Source organism: Rhipicephalus sanguineus, chromosome 4, assembly GCF_013339695.2.
Source record: "Rhipicephalus sanguineus isolate Rsan-2018 chromosome 4, BIME_Rsan_1.4, whole genome shotgun sequence".
Classification (NCBI taxonomy): domain Eukaryota; kingdom Metazoa; phylum Arthropoda; class Arachnida; order Ixodida; family Ixodidae; genus Rhipicephalus; species Rhipicephalus sanguineus.
Window position 1 is genome coordinate 35,356,025 of NC_051179.1, and position 17,584 is coordinate 35,373,608.

The 17,584-nt window shown below is 46.1% G+C and overlaps 1 protein-coding gene across 6 annotated transcripts in view; it reads right to left on the reverse strand.

Annotated features, from left to right (window-relative positions):
- LOC119389763 (sodium/hydrogen exchanger 1) overlaps nt 1-17,042 on the reverse strand; it is a 295,572-nt gene extending 278,530 nt beyond the window's left edge. For 3 of the 6 annotated variants that reach the window (XM_037657149.2, XM_037657145.2, XM_037657146.2), the window contains exon 1: nt 16,621-17,041. The gene's annotated coding sequence lies outside the window, so the exon portion shown is untranslated. Of the gene's footprint in view, nt 1-16,620 lie in introns of all 6 variants that reach the window. The other 3 variants (XM_037657148.2, XM_037657143.2, XM_037657147.2) reach the window with 2 other exon arrangements.
- Between the last annotated feature and the right edge of the window lie 542 nt (nt 17,043-17,584).

The following is a 17,584-nucleotide window of genomic DNA, read 5'->3' on the forward strand; positions in this document are numbered from 1 at the left end:
CGGAAATACGTCAGTGAAGTCTTGGTGGACCCCGGCATAAAACAGTTTCGTGTTAAAAACACAGAAGAAAGCGCCCACGAACACGCGCAAACACCTGCGCGCCCATGCATAGCCACAGCTCATCCCCCCCCCCCCACACACACACATACTCTCATAAGGCTTTTTACGTTTATGTGGTCATTGATTTTTCCGACTATCCACTAATGGTTACATATCGTATGCCCGGAACTCTTTCAACTGCACGATATCAGGTACACGCTCAAATACAGTTATTTCCCGAAGTTGTGGAAATCTGCCACCGCCATAAGCGCCTATACGCATTTCGCTAAACATGTACGTACGTTTCGCGAATACGCACACTTATCTCCTACGCGCTTTATGGTAAATGCATTTCGCGCCTGTCTGCACTCCAAGTTATGCCTCTGGTTTAAGGCAGTCACTCTCCCTAATTCGATTCAGGTAACAAGCCATGACATGGGCGTAATACAGGTTGGCGTATGCGACGTTGGAGTGGTGCTGTAGTATAAAGCGAAATAAACTGTAGAAAATAGAGAGGTCCTCCTTCGTTTTGCTGCATGCACTCAAGTATATATACGGCAGAAAAAGTAGCAGGGGAAGAAAAGGCCGCACGCACAGCTTGAAGTATATAATGCACCGGCATTACTATATGAAGTGCGGAGCACTTTAGGGGCCCGGGCTGTCGTATGCTGCCATCGTATGCTGTCGTAGCTTGGCGTAACGAAGACAAAACCACGAATGGCATAGCCATCTGTAGTATATTGAGCGCGCACTCGCGCCAAGGAAAAGTCTTCTTCCTCTTGTTCTTCGAGCGCCTTGATGACGATAAGTGCGGAGTACTTCAGGGGCCCGGGCTGTCGTATGCTGTCGTCGCTTGGCGTGACGCAGGCAAAACCACGTATAAAAACAGAAAAACTAGAGGAAGCAAGCGAGAAATAGAAAGAGAGAGAAAGAAAGTGAAAAATAGGAAGCGAAATAGAAAGAGGAAGAAAGAGAGAGAAATAGATAAAGGGAGAGGACGAAATAAATAGAAATAAAAAGAGAAAAACAGACAGAAAAAAAAAACGGGAAAAGAGAGAAAGAGATGAGGAAAGAAAGAGAAATCCGAAGAGAAACAAAGAAGGCTGCCCAGCTCCGCACTTCCTTCAGGCTTGGCGCCCCCTAGTGCGAAGCTGCCTTATTTTTTTATTTTTTTTTTCATAAGCATACCATCACTTCGCGCTTGTTAAAGGCAGAACAGGCTGGGGCTAGTCGGGATGAGTATAGTTTGACATACGTACAGCGCCTAAGAAAACAGGATGAACGCCGAGCAGAAATTGTGTTTGCTAACACGCGCCTATGCTTCCGTTTTTCCAGCGCTGGGAATATGTCGAAACAATTTCGCTCAACGACACTGTGGCAATCGCAGCGCGCTGTGCTGCACACAAATGGACTTATGTTTTCTTTAAACAAAGCGTTTAAACGGAACCTGATTACGCTATCGCGTTCCACTCTTAAAGGCGAAGCGCAAGCATCCTCCATTTTGTTTTCTTTTTTTAACCATTAGATGTATCACGAAGCCACGGCAAACGACCGGGTGGCGAATCCTGCGCCTTCTTGTAGAATATTATCAAATGTAATTACACAAGACTAGCCGGGTGGCGCGTGGTCTCCCCTGCGTCTTCTTTTTTTTTTTTTTTTTTTTTGCTTTATTGCCTGCTTCCAGACATAAACCACATCACAAACACATAGAATAAATAACATCAAATGTTGTCCGTCCTACTGGACAGACATCAATTTTAAAATTCCTTGAGCACTGTCAAGGGTTCCACTCTCGATAACCACTCAGGTACAATCTCCTGCGTTTTCTGCAATTCAACAAATTTCGACATACACTCACGAAAGTACATTCTTGCGGGCCTTGCATCTGGATCGCGGTGAAATCCTGCCATACGCGCCCGCCATAGACAGTGGAGGCCGGTTAACATTATTAAGTCTAACGGCAATCCATTCTCATTATCTATTGGGAGAAACCTGATACCGTATTGATCTAACGGGAATTCCTTCTTGATTGTCCTCTGTAGTACATCCCAAAAGTACACGCCCTCCCAGCAATGTAAGAAAACATGGTCAATAGTTTCTGGCTTATTACAGATAAGGCAGTCTGAGCCCCAAGGTAAGAAAAAACCACGCTCCTCAAGGAATACCTTGACATGCAATGTGCCTGTGTGAAGCTTAAAGAAGAAGGACTTCGTGGAAGGCGCCACTCTGGACCCAAATGAAGTTTGCATCATCATCATCGTCGTCGTCGTCGTCGTCGTCGTCAACGGCACTTTAAATAAATCACAATGAAAATAATTCACATCCTAATGGAAGGGATCTGAATTTTTCGCTCCATCTCTTTCTCGTTTAGCAATGTCCTCCGAACGGCCTTTCTCTCGGCTCCGCGCGTGGGTGCAATGCACGCAACTACTCGGCGAAGCGGCGCGTTTCCTGGTCGGGAAGCGATTCCCAAGGACGCGGCTGGGCTCCAGCGGGACGGGTGCGCAAAGCGATCGAAAGAGCGTGCCGAGAGGGAAAGAGGGGAGGGCAAGCGTCCCGCGACACGAATGCGAGTCCCGCAGGCCCGATCGCGGCCGCCGGCGTTGCTACTGCTGCTGATTTTGTTAGTGCCGCTGTGTATGCTGATGCTACTAACTGCACGCTTCAGTCGAGGACAGAAACGCCGTGGGACCTTGCGTTAACGTAAGGAAAACTCGCGCCCTCGCTGGAAAAGGTGCGTTTCCTCAGAAGGGTTGCGCGATCGAGGCAGGGACGATTTTAAGCACGGAGAGACTTGCGGAGAAAAGGCGGCCCAGAGGTGGGCGTCCTCTGAGATATTTCACGGTCGCTAGCTGTCTCAATAATTGACTTACGTTATAACGGGGCTGAATGAGAAAAAGAAAGCAATCTCAGAATGTAGGAGAGAGGATCGATGACAGAACAATGTATGTGCTGGACAAGAACTGCCGCGCAGTAATGACGTTACGCCGGAAGTGGACGTACTCTACCGACATTCCGGAGAGACCGTTATTTGACGTCACAATCGGAAAGAAAGTCACCTTTATGGACGCAATAGAAAAACTAGAAAGGCTGATCGATCTAGCGGAATTCGGGCACTTACTGTCGAGCGTGTTCGGGGGTAACCAATAGCTAACGCGGTTGTCCACTCTACACTGCACGTATAAATGGCTCTTCGCTCGACTGGCTTTCTTTCCATTTTCTCTTTCGTTCTACCAGCCATTACCAGTCGCGCCCGGTTAGGCCCCTGTCCCTATACTTCTGCTGCTAGAACTGACGGCCGCTGATTATTTCATATTGCCTAGTTGTCTAGTTCGGAGCACTGGCGTTTGGTTTTGGCTGTCACTGTTTCTAAATTAATACAACGCTATAACGTAAGTGGGCGTTTTCTCTTACTGTCAATCAGTGGGTGCGGATGTGGGGGTAGGGTAGAGTTGAATGTCAGGCACAGGGTTACAAAGAAACGACTTCGTAGATGGCCATCGAGCCCTGGCGTCACTACTTAGGCGCTGCCTTGGCACGTATTTCTTTTTTAATATCCTTTTTTTTTCCTGTAGGCACTGCGAAAAAGTTAATAGGCTAGCAGCGCAGACTATGGGCGTCGGCAGTATTTTATCTTTGGTGAGGGGGGAGGGGGAGGCGCTGATGCGTCTTGGAAGGCAAGTGCCCCTTTTGCACCCCCTTGCCGACTCCCATGGCGCAGACTGTCAAAAATAGCCTAGCAACCCTAAACCGTACATCGAGTAATAGAAAGACATGTCCGCTTCAATAGTGAGCACGCAGAACATCATTGAAGTCATCCCGAGAACAGTACGTCAGCATGTCAACCATAGAAAAAATAAAGAGAGACAAAGCCGTGACCGTTAGGTTTCCGAGTTCAGAAAGCCTGAGTGCAGAAGGTTCAGTCAGTCAGCTTTTCTTGGAAAGCATTAAGGCAGTTGATGTGCATGAGCTAAGTTAAAAGATGTTCGACGTCACTTTGTTGCAGTCGTCAGAAAGATGCCACTGGAAGGCTAGACGAATCCCAGGGAACGAAGATGCCCGCATCCGCAGTGCTCCCACATTTTTGTAAGGACCAATTTAAATCGAAATTCGAGCTCCCGTCGATGAAACTCAGTTGTTTTTAAACGAAATAATTGTGTTAGGCTATGTGAGATGTCATAGGGGAGATCTACAGTTTAATGTTGAAAATAGGGTGTTCTTTAATGCGTTCACGAAGCATCGTATACACACTTTTTTTTACTTATTTAGCCTTTTTTAACGCATTCCGCTTTTCTCTCGGACTGCAGTCATTCAGCATCGAACCCACGACCTCGATATGATTATGAGGCACACCGTAGTGGAGGGCTCTAGAAATTTCGACCGCATGGGGTTCTTTAACGTAAACGTGAACCATTGGCATAGCCAGAGGGGGGTTCAGCTCCTCCCCCCAAAATTTTTTCAATTTTGCATCTGTATATATACGCGCACATACAAGCACATGCACGAACATACATACAGTATGGTTGACCCCACTCCCTACCCCACCCCCCCTCCAAAAAAAATTTCTAGCTACGCCCTTGATCTAAATCTGAACCGTCCTCTAGCGTTCTCGCTCTTTGTAGAACACAGATATCTCTCTTCTCTAAAAGGTAAGAAAGGTTAATAAACTGTGACCACTGCCTTTAATCGAACCAATTTAATTATAGAGGACGCTACACGCATACGGCCAGGCAAACATGTCCATCATCCAGTAAATGCGTCGCTCGCTCTATTTCACCACTTTAGTTTGTTCTACTTTCTTTTCTTTCTTCCTCTCATAGAAAGTGACAGGACGCCTGCGTCTCGAGCGAGCGCACGCACTTCCAGGAAAAGCCAGCGCCCCTCCGTTCGATCGAAGAATCGCGACGCGCACGCTTCGCCTCCAAGCACGCGAGCCGGCCATCGTGCAGCGACCCCTCCTCATTAATCCCAGACCCAGAATGACGACATCGTACGGGTCGCGAGGGAGACGCGTAAGAAAACATATAAAAGGTCGCACAGCTAGTGGCCGCATATACGCTGCAAATTCGTGCAAGACTGGACACACAAAAACTTGGACGGTTTTTAACGTCCCAAAGTGACTCAGGATACGCGAGAGACGCTCCTAATAATTTCGACCACCTGGAGTTATTTAACGTGCATTTACATCGCCCAGAACACGGGCGTCTAGCGTTTCGTCTCTGTCGAAATGCGACCGCCGCAGCCGGGATCGAACCCGCGACCTGCGGGTCAGTAGCCGAGCACCGGAAGCGCTTTGAACGAATCAAAAAGGCTTGAAGGGCCGCAGGTGTGTTTGCACGAGCCCCCGATGTACGCTTCGTCGAAGGAAACGCATCCTCGATCGAAACCGGTTCGGAATTAAGAGCTGCTCCCTGACGCCAATGAATGAGAATAGCAAGCGACCATCGTGTGTTCATATAGGTCATGCGATCGGCAAGAAAAACTGGAGTACAGTTTCGTACGCGCATTAGCAGAATTTCTTGAATCGTCCCGAAAAACAATTTGTTTTAATTGTGAGCGATTAGACTGGAGTAAATTATTCGCACAATCCTTCCACACTATACAACTGTGATGATGTTGACGATGGTAACGCAGGTGTGTACGCACGATCGATAGTACATATAATAAAAATAACGATAAATTCACGCCTCTTGCAGCGAGCGTTGTAACGACAGAGCAACGGCGGGAAAGAAAGACTTCGCTAGTGTAATCATGCATCGAACACAAGAATTTAAAAGGTTATGTGCCTGGATCAGCACGTGGTTCATGATAACGTGTCACGTGACGTGAGTGTATCCAGATCCTTGTGCGCACAAATTTGCGAACAGGTTGATGCTACTTTTCTTTTTACTACTTTTTTCTGAAATGTCCTTTGTTCCTGTCCTCCTCTTTATTTAGGGATCGTGAGAGACAGCTGCTTGCGCAAAAAATATATATATAAGGAGCTAGAGATAACTGAATGATGTCATTAAAAGAGAGAGAGAGAGAGAGTACTGTAAAGAGAGAGGATATAATGTACTTATCCTTATAGCCACACTGTTGCACTAACTTGTCAAGGTTGTCACATTAAGCAGCAGAGAGAGAGAAAGTACATATCTTTATAGTCACACGGTTGCACGAAGTTGTCAAGGCTGTCACATTAAGCAGCAGATAGAAATATGTATATATAAGGTACATACCCCTATAGTCACACGATTGCACGAAGTTGTCAAGGTTGTCACATTAAACAGCAGAGAGACAGAGAGAGATAAGGTACATATCCCTATAGTCACACGGTTGCACGAAGTTGTCAAGGTTGTGATATTAAACAGCAAAAAGAGAGAGAGACAGATAAAGGACATATCCTTATAGTCACACGGTTGCAAGAAGTTGCCAAGGTTGTCGCATTAAACAGCAAAAAGAGAGAGAAACATAAGTTGCAAAGTTACAAAAAAAAAGTAGTAAGAAAATAAGGCTACATATAACCGGTTTATTACGCGAACGCAAAACACAACAACCTTAGATAGATTTAAGTGCGCAGGCATGCAGCCGGAAAATCTGCAGCTAGCCAAACGATCTTTTGACCACCAAGAACGACCTCTGCTATGCCACTGCCGTACCATAATTTACGGCATGGCTGGCACGATAGCGAATAGAGCGAGGGCGTAGGTTTTCTAACGGCGATGTTGTCTTCCGCAAAAAAGAAAAAAAAAAGTAAGAAGTTACAAACGGCAGAAAATAACTGAAAGCTCTACTTAATACTGTCATCAAAAACGGGTATCGGTGCACACTGCGTGATCAAGTTATACGCACAAGACGCTGTGAACATCACAACGTTGTTCTGACAATTTTTTTTTTACGCGCTACTGACATATGCCGTGCGACATAAAATGACTGAATACCGTCCTTTTAAGCCAAGGACATTAATCACTGAACTCCATCGCGGGAAGACGAGGCATCGAAAAATATTAAACGAAGTCCGAACCAGTGTTGCCATAGCGTCGTACGCTGAAACAAAACAAATAAATTAATATAAAATGGAAAGTGGGGCGGGGGCTATTATATACCGCGCCCATGTATCCTCAACCGATGCTCACTCTACGTGCATAGATTTTTTTTTTAAAACGCACAGTTTGAGCGATCACCGCAATTTTAATCAGTTCGTTGTCAAGATCTGTAACGCGAGCCCTTCCTCGCATAGGACAAATCTTTTTCTGTTTGTTAGTTTGTTTAGTTCCGCGATGTTGCAGCCCTTTTCATGGATACATGAAAAGACCTGATCAAAAGACATCGCTTTGATCACCGTTCTTTGTAAACATTCTACATACATGCCTGCAAGACAGATATCTAACAACTCTGAAAAAAAAAATTATTTCCCGTAAAATGCGGAGAGCTCGCGTTACGAGACTGTCGAGAGAAAGGATGAAATTGAAATGTCGGGACGATTGCCGAAAAAAAAAATACGGCGCGCACGTCTCAATTTCTCGCAGTAATATGGCTATCGCTCGTATGCCAATTACCGAGGTCGAAATTAATGTTCTAGGATTCGCCCTGTCCCGCAATGCAGATGAATGAGTACACGTATGTCGAGCCCCTGTCAAAAGTAAAAAAAGGGAGGGGGGCGGGTTCTAGCATGCCGAATGGGAAACGCCTGCTGTACATAGATTCAGTTGTTTTATAAAGACCCGGGCGGGCCAATCGGAAAGCCTCCACAAGTTCAGCATAATGAGGCTTGTGACATGTACGCCTGCACATTAAAGGTATACATCAAAGAGAAAAACGATATTTCTCGTATTAATAAATTATTTTTTTTACGATACCACAAACACCACGCTTGCTGCGAGGAGACGCTCGGTAAGCGAGAAAACGCGCAAAAAGAAAATGCGGGTGGCGACGCCGCATTGAAGTGCCCGCAACAGTCGCCGTAACGTCACAGATTTTCACGTCGTCAATCAAGGCCTGCGTAGTTGCTAATCGGTAAAAATGAAGCACATTGTCTTCAGAGGTGGCCAGCGACTTAACATACCAAGTTTCAGTAAATTTCGGTGAACCAATGTAGCCAAGCATACGAAGAGGAGATACGTTGAAATCAGTCACATCACCATCGGTGTGTTGGCTGGGAAATTTAAATGTGAAACTTAACTTCTGCCACTGATTTTCTCATTTATTAGTAAACCTATTGTGGTGAAATTAACGGCACTAGAGTTTTCAGAGCATAATATACAAGTCTAAACTAATTTATTGTTTTATTTAGTGCCCATTTAAGACATCAAAGAGGCCTGTAAATGATCGAGATGTGTTTCACAAGTCATTACCACAATATTTCATGGCTTCCATGGAGGTGTAGGATGGCTTACCAGATTTTTCCATCTCCCTGCCTTCCAACTCTCCTCTGTTTCTCTCCGCTTCCTTATACCTCATTGCGTCTCGTGTGATTTCGTGCGTTGGTAACACGTATCAAGAAGCCAGCATTCAGCTAGCCTGACCTATAGCATCGCAATGACAGCAGCGCGAGTCGTTTTTTTTTTCTTTTTTGTTGCGACATGATTAGCGAAATCCAGAAAATATAGAAAGCGTGTAATCTGTGCGCATGGCAGTTACTGTGGCGAATAAGTATAATAATAATAATAATTCCTCGGGTTCTACGTGCCAAAACCACGATATGATTATGAGGCACGCCGTAGTGGAGGGCTGCAGCAATTTCGACCACCTGCATAGGGTTCTTTAACGGGCACCTAAATATAAGTACACGGGCCTCTGTCATTTCGCCTCCATCGAAATGCGGCCGAGATTCGATTCCACGACCTTCGGGTCAGCAGTCGAGTTTTCGTTTCTTACAAAGCCAGCGAAGTTTCTTTAGTTTGAACGAATAATTTTCAACCTGGCCCGAAGTTTTTAAATGCGAAGCATTTCTTAGCAAACTTCTGCGACTTTGAGCGTATCTATCTATCTATCTATCTATCTATCTATCTATCTATCTATCTATCTATCTATCTATCTATCTATCTATCTATCTATCTATCTATCTATCTATCTATCTATCTATCTATATATCTATCTATCTATCTATCTATCTATCTATCTATCTATCTATCTATCTAGCCGCCTACGACTTTGTGCTCTCCTGGTCGCTTGGTTCATCGAATGTGCACCAAAATTGGTATGGCGTAACATGACTGTATGACGAACATAAATGACAAGTCATAACATGAAAATCATGACACGCATGTCATGTACAGCATGATTTACATGCTATGCTCATGGTGCGCTGGCGGCCGTTTCGCTAGTTTGATATACACCAAAATTGGTATCTTGCGACGTGACTGTGTGACGAACATACATATTACGAGATAACATGAAAATCATGACCCGCATGTCATGTACAGCATGACTTACGTGGCACGCTCATGGGGCGCTGGCGGCAGTTTCGCTAGCTTGATCTACTCCGAAATTGGTATTGCGCGACGTGAACGTGTAACGAACATACATATTACGAGATAACATGAAAATCATGACACGCATGTCATGTACAGCATGACTTACGTGGCACGCTCATGGGGCGCTGGCGGCAGTTTCGCTAGCTTGATCTACTCCGAAATTGGTATTGCGCGACGTGACTGTATAACGAACATAAAAACTCGAGTTAACATGAAAATCATGACACGCATGTCATGTACAGCATGACTTGCGTGCCACTCTCATGGAGCGCTGGCGGCAGTTTCGCTAGCTTGATATACACCAAAATTGGTATCTTGTGACGTGACTGTGTAATGAACATAAGTAACATGAGTTAACATGAAAGTCATGACACGCATGTCATGTACAGCATGACTTACGTGCCACGCTCATGGAGCGCTGGCGGCAGTTTCGCTAGCTTGATCTACCCCGAAATTGGTATTGCGCGACGTGACTGGTGTGACGAACATAAAAACTCGAGTTAACATGAAAATCATGACACGCATGTCATGTACAGCATGACTTCCGTGCCACGCTCATGGAGCGCTGGAGGCCGTTTCGCTAGCTTGATCTACCACGAAATTGGTATTGCGTGACGTGACTGTGTGACGAACATAAAAACACGAGTTAACATGACAATCATGACACGCATGTCATGTACACCATGACATACGTGCCACGCTCATGGGGCGCTGGCGGCTGTTTCGCTAGATTTATATACACCAAAATTGGTATCTTGTGACGTGACTGTGTAACGAACATAAATAACATGAGTTAACATGAAAATCATGACACGCATGTCATGCACAGCATGACTTACGTGCCACGCTCATGGGGCGCTGGCGGCGGCTTCGCTAGCTTGATCTACCCCGAAATTGGTATTGCGCGACGTGACTGTGTAAGGAACATAAACAACACGAGTTAACATGAAAATCATGACATGCATGTCATGTACAGCATGACTTACGTGCCACGCTCATGGGGTGCCGGCGGCCGTTTCGCTAGCTTGATATACACCAAAATTGGTATCTTGCGACGTGACCGTGTGAAGAACATAAATAACACGAGTTAACATGAAAGTCATGACACGTATGTCATGTACAGCAGTGACTTGCGTGCCACGCTCATGGGGCGCTGGCGGCCGTTTCTCTAGCTTGATCGACCCCGAAGTTGGTATTGCGCGACGTTACTGTGTGACGAACATAAATAATAGGAGTTAACATGAAAACCATGACACGCATTTTCCTCAATGACATACAAGACGATGTATGCAGCTCTTTGCTGGCTGCTTCGCATTACATCGATTCCCACAATGCGTGGGATCTGCCGGCTTTTGTTTGTTTGTTTGTTTTGTTTGTTTGTTTGTTTGTTTGTTTGTTTGTTTGTTTGTTTGTTTGTTTGTTTGTTTGTTTGTTTGTTTGTTTGTTTGTTTGTTTGTTTGTTTGTTTGTTTGTTTGTTTGTTTGTTTGTTTGTTTGTTTGTTTGTTTGTTTGTTTGTTTGTTTGTTTGTTTGTTTGTTTGTTTGTTTGTTTGTTTGTTTGTAGGACTTCCTCCGCACCAGGGGCAGGAACCTCGAGAGCACGTCGGGAACATGGCGTGTAATCTTTTTGTGGAGATAATCCCCGCGGTTTGAATTTTTCTCCAATTGATTATGGCCTCTTATTACCTGGCGCTGCTAAAGGCATCCCTCACGCCTGACACATACGTGCTACCAACACACACGTTGGAACAGTGTGAGGCGCGACTGCCCAGCTCTGACCAGGCCTCGGCTAGCAAGCGCTGATCGACCAGGTTGAACGGGCGGCTATAAGGCCAGCGGGGCCCTCGACTAAGGCCCCCCCCCCCTTAAGAATGTCTTATACTTCATTAAAGTTTTTCTGTTCTGTTCTATTTGTTTGCTTGCTTGCTTTCAATCAAGCGCGTTGCTGGGGCTCCTCGCATGCGACTCCCATTTGCGCCCAACTCGGATCTCACCATCGCTCTATAATGTATACAGGCGACACAGCGGAAATATATCGAAGGCGCCCGGGCAATTCACTTAGGCAACGCGGGTCGCGCACGCCGCTTTGTTTGTCACGGTGAGTGGCGTTTGTTTTACCGCCTGCCGGCGCTGTAAGTGCGAGAAATTCATTTACCTGCACGCTTCCGCTTCCTTTGTCGCGCGCACGCCACTCACTTTTGCAAACTGGATTAGAGATAAGCCCGTCTGAAGTCGCCGCCGACACTGGCATGCTGTTGCAAATGGATGTACGTATACGCATATATGTATACATACGCATGGTGCTCACGACGCACTTATCACCGAGAGTTTTTGTGGCACTGCTTGATTTCGTGTTTCTGTGTCCGGTGACGTCAAACACGCAAGCTCGATATACCGCTAGCATCAGCTCTCCATATCGCACAATGTGCGCGACAAAAATAAATGAATAGGGAGAAAGAGAGTCTTGAGCCTTTCATGATTGCTATCGACGCCTGAAAGCAAATAGCTCGCTGTCAATAAATCAATAATCGAGGCTCACGTGAAAGTTTACGATGAAAAAGCCTTGATCCGTTGACTGGATATTCTAGTGATAGATTGTTTGACTTAAGTAAATAAGGCTTTGTCAATTAAAGGCTGAAAAAAAAATTCGGCAGATCCCACGTACCGTTGGAGTCGACGTTATGCGAAGCACACGGCGGGAAGGTGACTGTGTCGTAATTTTTTTTACTGAGCGAAACGTTACAAAATGACGCTAAGGATATCTATAAATTTTATACGCACACATATATGTTGCAGAGCCGCATATGTGTTATATAACCAGTTGTTTACAGTTGGGTAACGCTGCCACAGTAACGTGGTTATTACCAACACCAGAAGCGGTAAGCTGATATGCAGTGCATATACTTGTCACTGTCCATGTGTAGTGAAGTATGAGGTATACTACAGCTGTTGGAAATTGTGAATGCCTCAGTCATTTCGTCGACAAATTGTGTGTCGATGTAGGCCGTCGAGGCTGCTATAGGCCTGGATAGTGCTACGTAGACTAACATCAGTGGGTGGCGCTTGTCGAATTGGTGGACTACCTGGGCGTATGTGGCCTACGTAGCCTAGTCTATAAAGCGGCTGTGAGTCAATCTGGCATCATCTTCGGTCTGCATGAGGCCATCGCCCAGCCTCGTAAGAAATGAGGAGGACACTGCGTCGTTCTGGCTGACTATAGGTGCACTTTACGGTGCGATGATGTGAATATCATACGTAACTTTCGTTAATGTATTCCTCCGGGGTCGAGCAATGCTTCAATATAGCTTGCTGAATCATATAAATACAAATGTAATGTTTACTATACTGCTATGAAAGCGGAGCCAACACTGGAAACGCAGACATTAATCTGATATGACGCCTGTATCGTAGGAGTACACATCGTAGGAGTATCATGTAGTGTTTATTGCTTTGTTGTGAAAGTGGATAGCCAGCACCACAACAACAATTGACGTTGCACCGACATTACGCCTGCATAGGCTGTTTTTCCAAACCAGTTTATAGACCTGGCGTGGCTCTGTGGTAGAATAGCTGACTGCCACGCAGAATGCTTGGGTTCGATTCCTGCTGGGACCCCAATTTTCATTCTTTCCATTCGTCTGATCAACGCTGCCGATGTCGGTTTTTCTTAACGCTCTCGCGTTTAAGTTACCAATGTCTGTTCTCGCCGTTACTGGGTAGATATAAACTGTCAATCACCTGTGGCGCATACCCGTACACCGCGGCCCGTGGTAAATGGGTATGTGCCACACGTGTATGGAGGAAAGGGTTTGACGACGTACGCGACAGGATTTTAACGTTATTCATGTCATGACTCGACTATCACATTCGTCAAAGCTTCTTACCCTCCCATGCAAATTTTGGTATACGCCAAGCTAAGGGGGCGATCATGAGAACACCCAGACGTAGGCGGCTAGATAGATAGATAGATAGATAGATACGTAGATAGAAACACTCAAAGTGCCAAAGGTTCGCTAAGAAATGCTTCGCATTTAATAATGTCAGAAGCCGCATGAGCATACTTTAGCACTTTGCAAGTATAGCGTTCATACGGCCGAGTGGGCATTTGATTTATTTATTTATTGATTGATTGATTGATTGGTTGATTGATTGATATACAGAGCAGCATGTAGGCGCCTTTAGGTACGCCGGCAGAATTCTGTTTTTCATTAAAGAGCCTTCTCTCTCTCTCTTGATTGATTGATTGATTGATTGATTGATTGATGATTGATTGATTGATTGATTGATTGATTGATTGATTGATTGATTGATTGATTGATTGATTGATTGATTGATTGATTGATTTTAAGATGCATTGAGTAGACGAAGAAGAAAGGTCACGCACTTCAATAGTCTCGACAAACCATGGGCATCCAAAAGGTCCGAGGGATCATTCAAAACGAAAGGGGCAAACGATAGAAGCGGTCATGGCCCCAGCGCCAGCTATTTCCGTCAGACTTGAGTCTGGCCAAAAGCAATCGTCGTAACACACTTGTCATCGCTCATAATAACCATTCCGAACACAGTGCAGCTGTTAACAGCCAGATCGGGCTATATATATGTGGCGTGTGCCGTGAGTGCTTCGCGCACTTCATTTTCACGGAATAGTGCGCAGGCCGGAAGCATCGATGGAAGCAGTCATGCAAGGCAAGATACGCAACACAACATCGTTTCACGCCCTCGCAACAGTGTGCACGAAATCCCTCCGTAGACGTGTCTTAAATCAAATCGCCGATATAGCTGTATCGTAGCTGTCAGGGAACAGGCTGTATAGTGGCGAGAATATACGTCACTGCAAGCGCTAAAACCCCGTCGGAGACAAGCAACGGGAGAAAGACCGTCTTCAGCCCCACTCGGTAAATAACGTTGCCAGTTCCGCTCGGGAAATCGTGGCGATAACTTGGTCGATATATAACGATATAAAACTAGGCTTATAGCATCAGCGCGATTCTGGATGAAATATATTGCCCGGGTTAACACGCTTTGAGGAACCGCGTTGCGCGCCCAAGTCCTAACGTGACACTGTAAGATGAGTTAAGCGTGAAAAATAAGAGCTGACTAGCGTGATTGACTGATTGAATTGAACGTCGCTGTGGGTGTGTGCGTCGTGGTGGTGGCGGGCTAGGGATTAATCTAACGTTTCTTTAAATCTAGCACATGATCATTGAAGTTCACGGGACCTGTCTTGGATTCCACCAACACGGCAGGGAAACGCACCCACAGCTTCGTACGATGCAAGAATAGTAAGTTGCCACTAAGCTTTTATCCCGAGGCACGGTGCCTGAGTTATAAACACACGAACAATGCTGACGTAAAAGCACCAGTGTATGGAAAAAGTATACCCGCGCTACTGACATCTGACATGCAGGGAAATCATATGTATTAGTATAATCAGCTTTGAAAGACACCACCACCCCCCTCGAAATTTTTAAATTTTGTATATATATATATATATATATATATATATATATATATATATATATATATATATATATATATATATATATATATATACATACATACATACATACATACATACATACATACATACATACATACATACATACATACATACATACATACATACACGCACGCACGCACACACTCACTATACAAGCACACGCACGAACATACACAAAGGTTAGTTTAACCCCCCACCAATACAAATTTCTTTCTACGCCCCTGGCGACGTCCTGTTTCCTACATGCTTGCAAGTTAAGGAGACGGCAACAACCATTTGTTCACGAATAAAACAGTCGGCACGGTATCGATCACCCCACCCGTCGTGAAATCGTGAGGCCATTTAAGTTTGTTGGTTATAACAGTTGAAACGTTGAAGTTTATTGTGGAAAGACTGCGTAACATTCCACAAGGTCTGAAAGTCAAAGGCGGAGAAGCGAAACCATCGCAGTAGGTACTTCAAAAGAGGTTAATATTTTCCGATTGTCCCTTGTATGGATGCATCGCACATCTCAGATCATGTGCGACCTAATAGAGCGGTAGTGGAAGAAAGTGCTCACAGTTGGTCGCGCTCTCTTTCTAAAATCATCAAGAACTGCGGAAACTTACCGCACAATTAAGTATGCGTTCCTGATATTTTTGCCTAGAACATCGATCCCAGCGCGTACTACATCGTCAGTGTAACAACGCAAGCCGAATATTGCATGCCAGATCTTTACACCGCGAAACACACATTGCAAAGTTATGGCGTACGTTGGTTTCGTGCCATTGGTATGGGGGGCGGTTACCGTGGCCAGCCGCGCCGCGCCTGAATGCAACTACAGTGTGCTCCAGCTACGGATCACTATTTGCTAAGCTCTTAATGAAGGTCATCCTAAAACACATGCAAAGGCTATAACAGTTCGATCAGTTGTTATCGCAATCAGGAAAGTAGCCGGAAGAGCGTTCACATGGCTATCAATCAATGAATGCTGTCGATGAGTTGCCCCGTCAACCAAACCGCACTAGCCGTGAACGAATGCCCTTCACAGACTTCCCAGTTGTCTAGGACAGAAAGCGCCCCGGTCCGATCCTAATCGCTCAAGTTAACCGAAAATAAAAACAGCACCATGCCTTTTCTTAAAAGGCACGACACACAAAGATCGCTCGGTAAAGCACGAAGCAGCGACTGAAGGAAGCGCGTGGCCCGGTACATTTACACGGGGCATCCGTTGTCGTTTCCGTCAGCGAGACGCGAACTCGCGAAGAAAGTGCGTACACGTTGTCGCGACCGGGAGACGAGCGGGGACGCCGTCTAGCACTGTTGTCGCGCAGCGGACAGCTGCCCGCAACCACGGTGTCTATTCGCGGCAACGCGCGCTCTGACACTCGCAAAGTCGGCGACAGCGGGAGAGAAGACGGAAAAATAAATAGAACGAAACGCGACGACAGAATACGCGCGTTATCGCTGCAAGTAGAAAATGACCGTTCATAATGACGTAAAATAAAAAGCAGCGCTAGGACGAACACAAGAAGGACAAGAAGAAGACAGGAGATGTCCTTTTGTATTCGCCCTAGCGCTGCCTTTGATTTGACATCATTATGAACCCAAACCACCTTGCCCATCTATCTGTTGTTCTGAAACTGACCGTGTTTGCAAGCATCCGACGACCACGAAGGGCTGGCTGCTCCACTTGCCGGAGCGCCGCGATGTACCCGCCGTAAATCCAGGCAGCAGAAAGTAGTTAAGTCGAGGAAGGGAGCGAGAAAACGACGAAGTTCTGTTCCTTTTCTGCTTTTTACTTTAGCAAAGTTCGCACTTATCGCAGAACACCATCCCGACGTGCGACGGCACTCCTCGCGTTCTAGCGCACACACACGCACACGCACGTCGTCTTCGAAGCGAGGGTTTTGCGCTGTCTGTGGAAGGGTCCGCGCCGCGCTACTCGCGCAGCCCGACGACGACTACGGTACACGCGCCACAGCCCGCACGCACACACACGCAACTCACGCACGCACGCACGCCAAGCGCGCACAGCCCGCGGCAAACGTCGAGGCGTTGAGGAGAGCCTGCGCGCCTCGCAGCGCTGGCGCTGGCGCTCCCGAAGGACAAAAGGCGGAGAGTGAACGGTCCCTTTCGCTTTCTGTCTCTCCCTCTTGCGCAGCGCGCGGAGCCGAAACCCTGGAAGTGCGCACTAGAAGGTGGACACTCCGCTCAATGGAAGAAGCGGGAATTTGCCTCGGGGCCCCGAACACCTGCTTCGGCACTGCTCCGAAGCTGTCGTGATCGCTGTCCTTATTCGCTTTTAAGGCCTTGAGAAAGGTCGGCACGTCTCGCACAATCGCTGCGCCTCTATTCTTCGCACGTCTGCTGTCCCACTTTTGAACGCAGTTTGCTTTCGAAAAACGCGCAAACTGTTGCGATCATTCCCAGGCCATGGGGCATAAAGACTGCTAAAGACTACATAAAGCTCTACTCATGGGGCATTAAGATGCGTAGCGGAGTTGGTAGAACGCACTGGACTCACCAAACAGTTGATGAATTTAGTTATCCATCCCCGCTACATAGTTCTGTGTGTTTGAGGTCATTTTGTGAAAACAGCACCAATTAAC